At 40.3% G+C, this 12,644-nt stretch overlaps 1 long non-coding RNA gene across 1 annotated transcript; it reads right to left on the reverse strand.

Moving 5' to 3' along the window:
- Positions 1-631: 631 nt before the first annotated feature.
- Positions 632-2,984, reverse strand: LOC110804886 (uncharacterized). The gene is made up of 3 exons (XR_002537854.2): positions 2,643-2,984; positions 1,472-1,625; positions 632-1,257 (listed from the first exon to the last, which is right to left on the reverse strand). It is a non-coding gene; the product is annotated as an uncharacterized lncRNA (long non-coding RNA).
- Positions 2,985-12,644: the final 9,660 nt, after the last annotated feature.

The following is a 12,644-nucleotide window of genomic DNA, read 5'->3' on the forward strand; positions in this document are numbered from 1 at the left end:
TGGGCGGGTCAATAAACGAGCAATGAAAAATGAAAAACAAAAGAGCCATGTGCAAGTACAAGTAAATACAAAGCTATACACGTAATTTTTTGTATCATTACTATTTTAATTTTCAAAATAATTGTAGTATAAGTTTGACCCTATAATGACCCTATCCAATAAAGGCCCTGTCCAATAAGAGCCCTGTCTAATAAAAGCCCTATTAACTTGACCCTAACCCTATATCCATTGGACTACCCTGTCCAATAACCAGGTCTAAATACAAGTAGACAGTGAGCTCAAGAATTTTCACAAGTCTGATTACCTTATGTGGAAAAAGATCTAATTTTTTTAATTTTACTGTCGAAATTTTGGGCGGTCAATTTTTTGGAGAACTTTGGGCGGTAAACGTCGAGCTGTCGCACAACAAAATGGCGGACAGACCCAAAATTTTCCCCCCTAAATCAAAACATTTACCCCCCTAAACCCATTTTTAACTATCTGACTTGTCCTTCCCTTATTGGAGGGTAAGTACAGTCATCTTACCCCCAGGGTAAGTGTATGAATTCCCATATTGATCACAAATCATACAACTTTATGTCCTACTGTCAGAGTATCATAACTTGCAATTACAGTTTAGCAACACAAACTATTTCACTACAAACCGTGAACAAGCTAAACTTAAATTTTGCAATAATGTAACACACACATAATATTCCATGTTGAGTAAATGGCCATTCGAACAAATCTCTCCAGAAGTTGCAAGAGATTAAACTAAAATACACAAGTATACGGAGTATATCTTACACAAAATGAAGCTCCAGTAGAGTGAAAATGTTAGATCTCTATCATCAATCACTAATTTCACATCACTAATTCACACAATCCTGAAAGCAATAGATAATGAGGAAGCATGATCTTCTTGAATTCCTGTCATTGCTTCCCAAGCAACTTTCTCAAATGGTGTTAAAACAAAGCTTTTCCTCTTCCTGTGTGGCTCCTTTGGAGGAACTTTATCTGCAGCACCACATGGAGTCCATGAAAATGCCCGCCGAGCTAAGCTTCCTTTTGCAGGTTACTTAAACTACTTGTCAAAGATGATTTCATGGGAGTTGCAGTTCTTGTTTGATGTTTTCTGCTTTAGTTTAGGACCAGATACAAATATTCGATTTTCTCTGGGCTGGGGGCGGGGGGCGAATACTGATTTACTAACAACAATAGCCTTGGTACAATATTTGAGGATTACATTGTTGTCCCGAAAAGAAAATCCTTGAGGATCTGCAGAGGAATTCAACAAGTTCGTCATAAGAATAATGTAAAAGGTTTCATATTTCTTCCAATCTATTTGGAAAAAAAAGCAAGCGAAATGAAATACAATGATGGATCAACATGAAGTCCAAAAACAAAAAAATAGTTAAAGATTTTTTTTTAAAAAATAAAAAATAACTACAGTTTAGTACATATACAAATATATGTGTGAGGAATAACGTACTAGAGAAGCGTACTGTAGTTGTTTCCTCATCAACAACACCTTAAGGATTAATTGAGGTGCTCATAAAGGGGTGAACAATTTTCCGTTTCGTATTTCTCACTGTACAGATGAGAAATATGCAGAGTTGCAGTGCAATTCCCCAGTTGTTGAACGTCTGAAAAAGGACAATGAGATTGTTAGAATGACAAAATTGACCAGAAATTGAAAAACTTTAGTCAAAAGATAAAATAGCCAAATGCAAACCCACGAAGAAGACAAAGTACCTGGGGACTACTCCAATTCAACTGGATAGATTTTCCATTATCTAGCCTAAAAGCAAGATAATTAGGTAAACAGGGTCTATTTAAATGACGCAAAGGAAAAGCCTAATGATGTTTCCAACTTTCATCAATATGCCACCAATCAACATCTTTTTAATTACTTAATCAATAGATAAGCAGTATACCTCAACAAGGGCAGCTCCTATCTTAGAAAATAACCTAACATAATAAACCTCTAATTGATATTAAGCAGTTTAACATCATGCTCGCTGGAAAAGATGACTACAAGCCAAAGCTTCACGAATCCCGGAGCAGGGATGCTCTAACATCAGAATAGTTCTTGAATCTTCGTATCACATATGACCATTGAATTCCAAGGATCATAAAACCATTATAAAATCACATCAGACAATGTGTAAATCAAATATCCTCTTATCTCCAAACTCTAAAAAACGTCGATCATACACTTCGATCAGGAGAATAAGAATCATTATTCTTTTTATTTAATTATCTATGACGATGTTGATGCATATAAACATCCATGTCGATTATCATGGGATTTTGGTTTAGTGTTTTATACATGAAAAAATTACAAAGTAAAATAAAGAACGATCAATATTAATATCCAGGAAGTAAATAAGTCCAGCCGGAAAACATCAAATAAATAGCACAAACGTCAAACAAAAATTAAACAGTTACAGATCTTTGAACTGAAAATCCATTTCCCGATCATCATCAACCAAAAATAATCAAAACCAACAAAAATAAAATCATCAAATTGGCCCAACCAAAAAGCTTCCACGAATATTATTAAACCTAAACTAATTATTATCACGAAAACATCCAATTAAAAGAGGGGAAACATAGGGTGAAGTGGTGAAACCTAAATTACAAAGGAGAACAAAAATTACCTCAAGTCCAACTCATTAAAATCATAGCCCGCCATTAAAGATTGTTGAAGCTTGGTTCCGCAAACACAAAACCTAAGTTAGTTTTGGATCTAGAATCTCCAGTTGTAATTGTTGTGAGCTTGGAGGAGATCAAGAGAAGGATGGAATCAGGATAAAAAATCTCGAAGAATCGCCATGGCAGAGAAGAGAAGAGGAGGGAGAGAACTCAAGTTCCCAGAGAAAGGGAAGGAGGAGGCAGGCCAAAAACCTAATAAAATGTCGAGGAAAGTAGCAAATGGGGGAAAGTAACTCACAAGGGCAGAGATATCCCCACACTTCTACTAAGGAAAAAGAAGAAAGGAAAAAAAGGGTCAAATGGTCAAAGCACTATTGTTCGTGAATAGTAACAAGGAACTCCTTGCTTTTAAAGAGTTAGAGATACAATGTCGATGTACAATGGTTGTCCAAAAATTCTTACACTATACTAGTTGAAAGGCTAAATGTATATGGTGAAAGAGGATGAACAACTACTTCCTCCGGTATTTAAGGCTTGTTTGATCGAGGGGTAAAAGTTAAGTGGGTAGTAGTCCTAGGATTGAAACTCAATTCCATGAGATATCCCCATGTTAAGGGTAGACATTAATAAAGTCATAATTTATAATTCTGTTGACTTTCAGTGACGCCAAAGTTAGAGTTAGTTACACAATTTAGATTCTGTTATAGCTTAATTGTTGTTTCCATCTTCTTTACTTTATTTTGTGTAGCCTAACTAATTTGTTCTAGCTATAAATAAGTTGTAATCTTCATTTGTATGATTTAATAATTGATTTAACAAATTTTCTACTCTCTTTCTCATTCCTCACATTCTCTCTTAAGCAATTATGTCTTCTTTCTCTCTTTTCTATCTCAATTCTACTCCATTCTCGAGTAAAAAAATCGAGCTTAAGGCTCTTGTATCATTGGTATTAAAGCAAACCTTGATCAAATTGATCGATCTTTGGCTCATTACAGTCTACAAAAGATCTTTAGTTCATCAAGCTAAAGATAAATAGTTTCTGCCATCATTTGGGGAACTAATTTGGATACCCTATTATAAAGTTGGGTTGAGTTTGAGAAGTTGTTGAACTTCTTATTGAGATTCCATTCTGGTGCCAACAACCAGGAGCGTTATGGCCATGGAAGAATAGTTGAGGCAGTTGAAACAAAGGTGCAAGATCAATCGCAGAAGTTTGAGGACCAAACCGCTCAAACCAATGATCAGTCAGAGAATATTGATGACACGACATTGATGATGGAGTTAAGGAACCGGTTTAAAGACTCCTCTTTTGACAGTTCTATACCTAGTGGACATAAAGACACCAGTTCAACCAGGTCTCTGGGGTATACTCCTAAACTTTCTTTCCCTAATTTCGATTGTAATAATTGTAGAATCTGGACAAAAAGAAAGTACATAAAATACTTTAACTTGTGTAACATTAGTGAAGAGCACAAGGTAATATCGTTGATAAGGATGAAAAATGGGTGACAAGCTATCTTTATACTAGAAAAAATGTTGAATGGCCTGAATTTTGTTTAGATTTGGCAGCTATGTTCAAGAATGTTAAGGAGGTTATTATTGTAGAATAGTTTAACAAGCTTAAACAGACTTATTCTATAAAACCTACCTAGATGAATTTAAGGATCTTAAATCTGATGTGTTATAGACTCATCATAACTTGCCCGAGGAATTCATATTAGAGATCTTCTTGGGGGTTTGGACCCTATTATTAAGCCTTTTGTTAAAGCATTTAAGCCTACTTGTATTGTTGATGCAGTAGAGTAAGTAGAGTATGCTAGATTGCAAGAGGAACAAGTTCAAGCAGTTTCACCTAAACCAATTAAGACAACCTATTCTTTTTCTCATCAAGAGTCTCGCTAAACGCAAATAATTAAGCCTCCTCTCTTACCTACACCTCATACTAAACCCTTGCCTTTGAACAAGTTCAACCTAAGATGTGCCAGAACATCAAGCATATCCTTGCTAATGTAAGGGATGAGAAAATTGCTAAGAGACTTTGTTATTACTGTGACCAACCATATGACAGGAATCATAAATGTCAATTTAAAGAACCTCATATATTCATAGTAGAGATATCTAACAGTGAAGATAAGATATCCATTAGTGAGGAAGAGGATGAAGATTCAGAAGAAGAGGGGTTGAGTTATCCTGTGATTTTAGTAAGTGAAACGTCTGGAAATCAAAACTTTCAGACTACGAGGGTGAAGGGAATGGTCAACAAAAGGTAGTTTCACATCCTAGTTGACTCTAGAAGTATAACCTCGTAGATTTGGAATTGGCTAGGAAAAAGGGTTGTCTTATAAAGTGTAATCCTTCACAAGCGGTAATTGTGGCAGATGGTAATCATTTGGCTTGTCAACATGTATGTAAGGGTTTTACATGGAGCATGCAAGGGAATTTATTCATAGCAGATTCAATGTTAATCTCTTTAGGGGGGGGGGGGGGTGTGACATGGTGCTAGGGGTGCAGTGGTTAACTACACTTGGACCAATCTTTTATGACTTCAAGAAACTTATGATGAAGTTCAAACAAGATGATGACCATTTTGTGCTAAAAGGAATTCATCCACATCAAGTGAAGTTAATAGAGGGAACCCCATCTACTAAAATTATTGACAGTCAGAGGCGGACCTTCCAGGGGGGCCAACTGGGACCTGGCCCCTGGTACCGACGCAAAAAATGTAATAGTAATAGTCTAGTAGATGGAGTTTAGAAATAGCCCAGCAAAAAAAAAAAAGCCCATCACAAATTACCCAAGAAATAGTGTTTTACTTTATCCAAAACCCAACTACACACTACCGTGAATCAAGGATGACACTAATATTGTGACCCACTTTCCTAGAGGGCCTAGACTCCTAGTCTACTCCTTTTTATTTTTTATTTTATTTCATTATAAGTTTAGGTTTGAAAGTCGAGAATACAGTTAGTCCGTACCAATTTGTTCCATTGTTGGATTCTTGGAGACATTACTACACTATTCAATCCCCATCAACTATTAGGTCCATGCTGTATACATAATTATGTTAATATGTTATGAATTTCATTTGTAGTTCTTTATTAGAAATTTAATTTTGTATTGAGAGGAAAATAGCAAATACTTACCGTAGCATTAATAATTAAACATATTTGAAAGAGTGATTAGCATCACAGAAATACGGAGTACTATAATTTATAGGATGGGATTGAGACGCTTATAAATTTTAGGGCTTATTTTAGCTATTGTTTAATAAAATTATTTGTTACAGATACTCCGTATAATATTGCTTTAGTGTATAATTTTATTTATGTAGCATGTTCCGTTACATTGGCCCCCGTAAGAAAATCTTTCAAGATCCGCCACTGTTGACAGTGATGTCCAATTGTGTTTGCTCCAAGTAAGGGATGTTTCATTCACGAAGTTGACTATTAACAAAGAACATGCTGTAGAATTGTGTTTCTTAGTTGAGTTTGAAGATGTTAAAACCAAAGTACAATGACATATTTGCAAAACCAAAAGAAACCGTCATACAAGGGAGTGATTGATCATACAATTCCACTAGAACCAAATGACAGGCTTGTGAACATCATACCTTACATGTATCCTCTCAAACAGAGGAATGTAATTGAGCAATTGGTTCAGGAGATGCTGGAAAGAGGCATCTATAGCTATACTAAAAGAGAGGTCCTAAAACCAAAATTGACACGTGTCGCTCTCACAATCAGAATTTTCGCGCTTTTTTGTCCTTCCCTAATTAAAAAGAATAATTATATTTTTTACTTGATTTATGACAATATTTCCCTTCCCAAATTAAAAAGAATAATAATATCGCTTGATTTATGATAGCACTATATTATTATATATGATAAGAAAATATAGAGTTACATGCCCTGTTTTCCACAAGGTTTATGGCATACAAGGAAGAAATGAAAACAAGTATGCACCTGACCGCATTCAACAGGGGAAGGATGAGTCTTTGCGAAGCTATGTTAAACGCTTCAATCTGGAAGCTGGACAAATCCCAGATCTTCCCGATGGCGTCTCCTTCGACAATTTTGTCAGGGGTCTAAAGAAGGGATCATTCAAGTTTGACCCAATTAAGAAGAGTGTGCGAGCGATGGCAGAAGTTCTGGACGAGGCCGAGGCCCTCATTCATGCTACGGAAATATGCAGTGTGTCCAAAGATGGAAAGGCGACGGACTCAACCCGGAAAAATGAGAAGACTGATAGAAAGGTCTCACGGGTTAATGGCACTTGTGCTCTCTCAAAAGAGCATGATTCCAACTCTCCGGGGTAAAAGAGAGGGTGGTCGCAGGAGAGCGAATATTTTGAATACAATACAGACCTCCTCACCGTTCTAGTGGACGTGGGGACCAGGTTCGACCTTGAACAGCCCTTTTCAATGAAGTCTCCTGCTGAGAATCGAGATCTTAAGCTGTACTGCCAGTTCCACGAGGATATAGGTCATGATACCAAAGATTGTAGGAGTCTGAAGAGGGCCCTGGATGGCCTAGCTTCCAAGGGGCACCTGAAAAACTACCTTCAAAGAAGCACTCACGGCATGGGAAAAAGCCAGTACAAGAAAAATAAGTCACCCGTCTCAGTTGCAAAAAGAAATCACAACGAAGGGGGATTCGTAGCCGTCATATCGGGAGGACCAGCTGCCGGTGGACCCACCATGAGGGACAGAAAGATTATGCCCTCCGGCTAGGTCAAGTGATGTTATCAGGAAAGTCACCAATGGATCCATTGCCTCGAATAGAAATATGTGAATCAGATGGAGGACGTGTAGCCACCCCGCATGACGATCCTCTCGTTGTCGAAATCAAGAACTCCAACATGAGGTTAAAATGCATATTGATAGATACAAGGAGTTCAACTGATATAATGATCATGGAATGTTTAAGCCGTCTAGCCCATGACCCTAAGACAATTGAAAGCATGCACTACCCTATCATTGGTTTCGGAGGAAGCATCATACACCCTGTAGGCGTCATCACCTTGCCAGTACGGATAGGAGGACGTAACGACGGAAGGAAGATGGGTGTGGACTTCTTAATTGTCAAAGACTTAACTGTATACAATGTCATCTTGGGACGCCCCACTCTGAACTAGATCAAAGCAGTGGTCGTCACCCATCTCATGCTCCTGAAGTATGTATGTGACGACAGAGCAATAGGAACTATACATGGAGATCAATAGCAAGCACGGGACTGCTACCTCACCACTCTTAATCCGTCAGCGTGGAGGAAGGAGCCGACCGGAACCAAAGGCAAGAGGAAGTATGAAGAGGAGCCACCAGCAGCTAACGAGATTATTCCAGTTAAGCTAGAAAAAAGTGGCTAAGATATAGGATTTCAATAGACTAGTCAAGGTATTTTATGTAAAGAGCCTACAAAACGGCCGAAAAAGTATGTAAGAGCCAACAAAACGGCCTGTATTATGCGCCTACAAAACGGCCAACCTACTTTGCTACCTAGCTGAATATGAACTAATTTTATGAAAATATTCTTACTATCAATTCTAAACTCTCACTATCACTACGGCAAAGCAAGCCACACGCCGAAACACTCATAGCTAAGATGTAAAAAACACACACAAACTGACTTAATAAGACGGTCAATCAGAAACTGACCTCCTCATCGGCAGCGTCAGCAAAGACTAATCGGTTGATGGCCTAAGAAGTGGCCTAGATTAGCGCCACAAATTAGACTGATCACCTAAAACACTGGGGTTACCGTCCACACATGAGCAAAGAAAACTTGTTCCCAAGAAAATCAGTATGAAACTGAGACGAAATAAAAACATACGTGCACAGAAGGCACAAATATTCATACATACGATCACGACGCAAAAACCCAAATAAAAAATGCCAAAAGGCACCATTGTTAATACAAGCGCCTACGGCGCCTTAAAAGCCAGCAATAAATAAAAAACCTAGGGACAAGGGGTCGTCGAGGTATCATCCTGGACGTCCTGATCAGCTAGGGAGTTCACCTCCTCTTCCTTTACGTCCTCATCCACCCTGTCACTTAGAAACTCAGGAGGATCATGCCCGAGGCGTTGAGCGGCCAGGACAACTATCTGGTACGAAATCCGACGTCTGAACCAGGAAAAGTCTTTCCCTTCCATCGCCTGATCCCATGCTCGCCGAGCACCCTCCAGAATAACGTCCTCTCCAAGCTTGAAGGAACAGGCGGCCTCACCCCGAATAGCTTCAACCTCAGCTTGGGTGGCCTTGAGCTTCTTCTCCAAGGCCTCCACCTTGGTGGAGAAGGGAACCCGCTCCGAGACGACAGTATACCCAGTCCTAAGAACAGTCAGCTTCTCCTCATGCTCCTTCAGCTTTTCTTCGTAATCCAAGGCGTCTGCCTCAGCCTTTTTAAGAGCATCAGCCTCAGACTTGATGACCACGTCCATCCCCTCATTAATCATTTTCGCCATGTTCTCGGCGTACTTTTCATGATTCTCGATTTGGTCCTTGTGATTCAACATCTCCTGGTGCATGTTGACACGGTATCGCCTACCCTCGGAAAATCGGATGAAAAGCTGTCAAAAACCAGAATAAACTTAAGTCAGTTCAAGCCTTGGAAAAGGAATAAAAAGAGTCAAATAAAGGACTAGTGGTGAACTCACGTCCAGTATGAGGGACTGCATGGCCCCAAAAAACCCGTCTTCAATCCCAGGAAGAGATTTCACATACTCCTTGGGGATAGTCGTGTAGACGGAAGAAAGGATTTTGTCCTTCTCCTCCGAGCTAAAACCACGAGATGGGGGAATCTGAGCCACCTCGGCCCGCTTCATCCTCTCAAAGTCGCCACCACCTGGGTCAACATATAAATACCAATCAGTAGCAAACTACAAAGTTAGCAAGCCGTCCCAATCATAACGAAGCTTACCCGCTGACGAAGCAGGTGGGGGCATCGACGTGTCCCCAGCCGAAGAAGGGTCCCTTGACTCCCTGCTCACCTTCTCCATAGGCAACGGGTCAACAGCACGGTCAGTAGCAAGGTCAACACCCACAACCGCTTCAGCAGAGGCCTCCTTGGCCACATAACCACCTTCATGTGCCACCCGGGGAGACTCCTCCTTGGCTACAGTAGTCGCAGAAAGATCTTCCACTCGTGGGGAAGAGACCCCCACACCCCCAGCAGGTGTAGCCGACGGCTCCGACCGAGGCGTCACCACAGCATCCGCGCTGCTCTTCTTCTTAAAGTAGGGACGTTTTTCTTTAGGGGCAGCTGACGAGGGAGCAGGACACTTCCTTGAAACCGACGTAGTGGGCCCCTAGAGACGAAGAAACCAAAGTCAGTATAAACCCAAAAAACTTTAGAACATGCTCAAACAAATAGAAAGTACCTTAGGGAGGTCACTAGAGGCCGCCTCATCAGATCTTTCAGAGGATTCCTTCCTCTTAGCCTCTACGGCTTTGAGAACATCGTCCGTATACACCTGGGACAACCAATCAGGTATCTTCCCTAACCCTTTGTCTTCTGGGGACAAACGAGCCATAGCAGATTCTGCACAATTCAAAGAGAGCAACGAAGAACAGAAAAACATTATCAACACTATTCACACAAAAGGGAAGACTACCTCTATGCAAATATGGACAAAGACCAACGGCCGCCAGAAAGACCTTATTGGTAAACTGCCCTACATGGGGAAGCCAACTATTGGGAACCCAAGCATGGCCCTTGGCAGACAACCTATACATTTCTGCCTGGAATAAAGGCTTTACAAGCCTCCATTCCCTTGAAAGAAGGTGAGGGAGGGCGTCAGTCCTAGACAGAAAGCGTGGTCTGTAATTCCAGCGATTAAGACGCCTCGAGAGAGGAACGTCCTCCATTCGTATGATGGACCACTTAGTCCTCCACCACACCCAACTGGACGACTTACCTACTACCGTCTTATAGCCCCGTCGACTATAAAGGGTAAACCACCCCTGAGGAGAACGAGAAGATGGGGCGATGTATACGAGTCTAACAAAAGATGAAAAGGAAGGGACGACGTTGCTAAACACACATTTGGCAATATAACCAAAAATATTTGCCCAAGAATTGGGAGTCAGCTAGGCCAGCCCTATGTCAAATCCATCCAAGACATCTAGAACAAAAGGGTGTAAAGGGAACCTAAGGCGTAATCGGAAAGCGGCCGTGTAGACAACAACCTCTCCCGAACAAAGACGGTCTACAGTACTATGAGAGCCTGGGCACTTAAAACTAATACCCCTAGGCAAGAGCAAGAAACGCTCAAAATCACGCCCCTGTTCCTTCAAATACCTAAGCCACTTCCTACTTGGAAATATATATGAGGGAAATAACTCTACGTCTTCTTTCCCATGAACCATGGGAGGAGGATGCTTGGCAACTTCTTCGTCCAAAGAGCTAGAAAAATCATCCTCAAAATCCTCCCGTGGGACAGATGGAGAGCCACACTTTTTTGCCTTCTTGGAGAACGGGCCGCCCTAGCACCCCCGTCTCCTGAATGACGTGAGGAACTAGCTCCTCTCCTAGTTCCATAGGATGGGCTCGAAAAGGGAACCCGACTGTCCCTCTCTCGGGGTGCTTCCCATGCACCCACATTGGTCGTCTACTTAATACGTGCCATGCCGCCCTGCATAAGGAACAAGACGTCCGACTTTAACAAAGTAAACAAGAAGTGATAGCGTCGTCCAAATACAAGAGGAACTCGCCAAGTGACAAGACGTCTCCCCAAGAAATAGAAGCACCAAAAAGAACTTTAATAAAGACAAGTGAAGAAACCAAAAAATAATAGGAACATGTACCAGTAAGCGATCAAACTGCTGAACTCTCAGTCAAAATCGTCCAAACTCCAAGAACAAAGGATGAAGAACCAAATAATACAAGAACACCCGAGGCTATCACAGGAAGATTTTCAAAGGAAAAATCACGTTTTCTCTCTCTAAAAAAATTCTAAAATGACAAAAGAGAAATGAAAAGAAAATAAATCTTTATGGAGGTTTTAAAGGGAGGCTGAGACCCTGAAAGCAACCCCACATGGCACAGCTATGTCAAAAAGAATGCCCCACCAAGTGAAGGGCATCCTCCTTGAGGGGCAAATGATGTGGCCTAAACTAAAGTTCTCCCTAAGGGTGACACGTGGCCTTCTGATGATGAAATTGATACTTCAGAATGCCCCCATCAAAGGGAATAAAATAGCATCCCCAAAAACAGGCCCAACGCAGAAAGGCACACTAAGCCTATAAACTTCATCAAAAGGACACATGTCCCAATCACAGAGGTCATCCGATCACGCAGCTAGGGTTTTGGGATCAATTCCCAAGAAACCCTAGTCCTATAAATAGTTCAGATCCCAAGGTAAACGGGGGCATTCAATTCATTCCCACCTACCTTAAACTATATTTGCTCTGCCTTCTCTCTACAAATTACTTCTCTTTCTAGCCAATACATACTTAGGCATCGGAGGGAATATTCTTACGGTAATATTCTTGTTTTGTAGATTGCAGGAAGATTGTGCTAGCGCATACTTGATACCTCCGAGGAACGCGTGACACGTCATCACCACAAAAGATCCCACAACAATATTTAGGGATGAAAAATTATGTGCATATTTATAACTTCAAAATCTTTTCTTTTGTTTAAATAAATTTTGTTCAAATATAATCTAATTTTTTTAAAAAAAATTTAGTTCATTAATTATGGTTGAGGCTATGATTAGTGGTAACCAAGAGAATTCAAAAAGAAAAGTGAAAAAATTAATACTTTGGGAAGTACCGAATTACAACCCACGAGAAATTTTCTCACTTGAAAGAGTATTGGTGAACAAGAAGGTAAACCCCTTGAGAAAGTACATAAAGTACATAGCACAATCTAGCTAATTTTATCTAATATGGAGTAAGAAACATCTTGGCCTTGCTAATGTACCTTCCTCAATTTTGAAAATATCGAATTACAATGCTTGGGGAGTACCGAATTACAACCCACAAGAAATTTGCTCACTCGAAAGAG

This window comes from Spinacia oleracea, chromosome 6 (assembly GCF_020520425.1).
Source record: "Spinacia oleracea cultivar Varoflay chromosome 6, BTI_SOV_V1, whole genome shotgun sequence".
Taxonomy (NCBI): Eukaryota; Viridiplantae; Streptophyta; class Magnoliopsida; order Caryophyllales; family Amaranthaceae; genus Spinacia; species Spinacia oleracea.